The sequence below is a fragment of the Spinacia oleracea genome, chromosome 6 (genome assembly GCF_020520425.1).
Source record: "Spinacia oleracea cultivar Varoflay chromosome 6, BTI_SOV_V1, whole genome shotgun sequence".
NCBI lineage: Eukaryota > Viridiplantae > Streptophyta > Magnoliopsida > Caryophyllales > Amaranthaceae > Spinacia > Spinacia oleracea.
Window position 1 is genome coordinate 124,440,043 of NC_079492.1, and position 3,958 is coordinate 124,444,000.

Here is a 3,958-nt window from a genome sequence, read left to right on the forward strand (position 1 = left end):
CCGTAGTCCCACTCTCATCCAAACTCCAATGGTCAAGCCCCCCATGACCATCATGCACCAGTGGCAACACATCCGATTCATCTACAAAAGGAAACGTCCCTTCATGAAACTTGACATCCCGTGAGACGAAGAACTCATGTGTCTCTAGATCATAAAGTTGCCATCCCTTCCTGCCAAACGGATAACCCAAAAACACACATCGGCGACTCCGAGACTCAAACTTATCCCCTTTACACCGGAGATTATATGCATAACACAGACACCCAAACACGCGGATAGGCACATACGATGGTGGTTTACCAAACAACATCTCATAAGGTGTTTTATTGTCAAGGATCGGGGTAGGTGTACGGTTTATCAAGTAACAGGCGGCCAAAATACATTCCCCCCAAACTTTTATTGGAAGATTTCCTTGAAAACGTAACGCCCTCCCAACATTCAAAATATGTTGGTGTTTTCTCTCGACTCTCCCATTTTGTTGAGGCGTCCCAACACACGACGACTCAAACAGAATCCCATGTTGACGAAAATAATTTTGTAAACAATTGAATTCAGTACCATTATCACTGCGTACTACTCGAAGGGATCGATTAAACTGACACTTAATCATGGCAACAAAATTAAGAAATGTCGATGCAACTTCCATTTTATTACTCAGTAAATAAATCCACACACCTCTAGAATAATCGTCAACAATGGTAAAAAAATACTTTGCCCCACAAGACGAGGGAGTCTTGTAGGGTCCCCATAAATCAAGATGAACCAATTCAAATGTGCGACTAGCACGACTAACACTAACTGGAAAACTCTCCCTACATTGTCTCGCCCGCGGACATACATCACAAATTGTTTTATTCTTCCTAATCTTATGACTCACATGAGGAAGTAACTGCAACACTTTTTCCGACGGATGCCCCATCCGTTGATGCCACAAGTCGACCACACACTCCACTGCTAGCACACGAACCTTTGGAGCCCCACGGAAAAAATATAGTCCTTCCTGTCGATCACCTACGCCAATCACCATCCTCGTCGAGCGGTCCTGAAGAACACACATTTTGTTAGTAAATTGAGCAGCACAATGTAATTCGTCACTTAATTGAGTTACAGAAATTAAATTGCAGTTCAATTTAGGCACAAATAGAACATTATCTAGCACGAAACCATCCTCCAAGACCACCGAACCATATTGGTTTGAATTTGCATGTTGACCGTCCGGCAACACAACCTGTTGATTTCTTGATGTCTTGATATTTCTCAGGATTGAAATATCACCCGTCACATGACGTGATGCCCCACTGTCAACAATCCATCGTAAATCAAGATTACCTTGCAACTTGTTTGAAGGTCGTGACAAGATGTCAACTATTTGCTGGACTTGCTCCTTCGTCACCCCAACAAGCTCATGATTGGTTGTCGTCACTGCACCCTGCGATCCGTCTCCACTCGTCACAGTGGTTGTCGCCCCTCCTGTGGCATTGCTCATGGCATTGGCACGAGCGACACCACTGGTCGACGACGCTGCCCCACGAGCTACTCTGCCTCCTCTAATCGACGTCCTGCCTCCTCGACCAGGCCCTCGTCCACCTCGTTTCTTCTCATCCCACCATTCAGGAAATCCAATCAGCTGATAACAAGTTTCTTCCTCATGACCCTCACGATTGCAATGACCACAAAATCTGCCACTGACATCTCCCGACCTCGACCGAGCCTTAGTCTCGACCTTGAACGCCATGACACTCTCCGGACCTCTCGCTGCCTTGGCGCGCATGGTCTCGGTATTCATAACCGTCTGGTACGCCTCGTCGAGTCCTGGCAACGGCGATCGTGCTAACAGTTGTGCACGAATGGCTTCATAGTGATCATCCAGGCCAATTAGGAAATAGTGCAGACGATCTTCATCGTGAATGTCCCCCATCTGCTTCGCTATATTACACGTACAACCCGCACATACACACCTGGGAACTCGTGCATACTGTACGTACTCCTTCCATACCTTCGACAAGCGGCCATAGTACTCCATGACGCCCTCAGACGCGCCCTGCTTGCAACCACTCAGAGCCATCTTAATATGGCAGACCCTGGTGCCCGACACGACGCAGTACCGCGTCCTCAAATGACTCCACAACTCGTGAGCAATATCAAAGTCCTCCAGATTCGAACGCAAACTCTCGTCAATGGTGTTTGTGATCCAAGAAACCACCATCGAATTGACCGCAATCCAATGTTTCATCTTCGTCTCGTCCGTAATGGGCTCCTTCACAGACCCATCAAGAAAACCAAATTTGAATTTTGAAATCATCGAGCGACGAACCGCTTTGGCCCACTCATCGTAGTTCGACGCTCCTCGAAGTTTTACAGGGGTGATGACAATACCGGGGCCGTCACCTGACCCAAGATAGTAGTCCAGATCGACGGCGGCGGCGATTGTCTTTTGTGGTGGCTCCTCGTCATTACCCATTGTTATGCCCTAGGAATTTGTAACTCCTCAGAACGCAGTACTCAACAAGCGAAGGAATTCGTTGTTCTCAAACTCTCTCAAAATCGTGCGGAAAAAAAATCTAGGGTTTTTAACCTAGGCTCTTGATACCATGTCAAATATTGTGTAATCTCGTATCATTCTCATTAATCATACACGTATATATAGTACAACTCAGTTACCTAAACCCTAGGTACACATTAGGTAACTTACCATAGTTAGGACTCTACAGAATATTCACAGAATAATATCTAATATCTTAACATATCTTAACACCGGCGCATTAATAAATTATTTTCATTGTTGTAGAGTAAGTTCATAGAAAGAGAGAGGAAGAAGAAAGCGTGAGGAGAGAGGAAATGGATGTTTTTTGTTTGAATCGTGTGGGAAGATGTGCTGGGTTTAGGATTTGGTTTTATTAAAGTTACAAACGCGGGTACGTTATTGTCCATTAGATTTAGTCGATCCAATGGTCTGAAATGCTTCTCACGCTTCTCACATAACTTGTACTCCCTCCATTCCCTTTTGTGCCGAACCCAGAATTCTCAAATTCGAAGCCTAACTATGACTTTTCGAAGGTTTTAGTTTTTCGAATGCAAAATTTCGTAAATTTAAGATGTTAAATTAAATATTTGCGATTCTTGTTGATAAATCTTGAATTTTTGATTGACTTACTGCATATGTTTAACAAGTTTGGATGCCTAGTCTTGTTAATTATGCAATCTAATTTGTAATTATGATTAATTTGTTGAAAATTAGAATAATTTAGAATTAATTTGATTTTCATAATTAATTGTAATTTAATTAGAAACCTATGATTAAAAACCACCATAAAAATTGTAAATTTACGATAAATTTTAAATTTTTATGACCTAGACTTGAATCCATATCAATCGGAAATCAATTGGATAATAAATTTTCGATTTTTTCGCCCTAAAATTATGAAATTAATAATATTTATTAATTTGTCATTAATTTTAAATATAAATTTTAAAGTTTTATGCGATTCGTTCAAATAACTTGCACGCACGAAGCAATGGACGCTTCGTGTTACCCTTAAGGGGTGTTGTATAATGCGGGCATGCGACGACGAGCAAGGGAGCTCGTCGCCCGTGCGGCACGAATGCAATGAGCAAGGGCGTAGTGCACGAGCACAAGGCAGCAGCCCTGCCTTGTGTCGTGTGCCACGAGCAATGAACGTATGGGCATGGGCGAGGGGCGAGCCAAGGCAGTCACGTGTGGGCAGCAAGCGAGCTGCGCCACAGCGCGCGCTGCCTCGCACAACAGCGCGCAGCCTCGTGCGCAGCGAGCGCAAGCTCGCGTGCCACGAGCGCTGCGCCCAGCATCACTCGCGCGCACCAGCGAGCGATCTCGCGCGCCAGCGCGCGATCTCGCGCGCCAGCGAGCGATGCAGCGCCCCAGCGAGCGATGGCTCGCGCGCACCAGCGAGCGATCTCGCGCGCCAGCGAGCGATGCAGC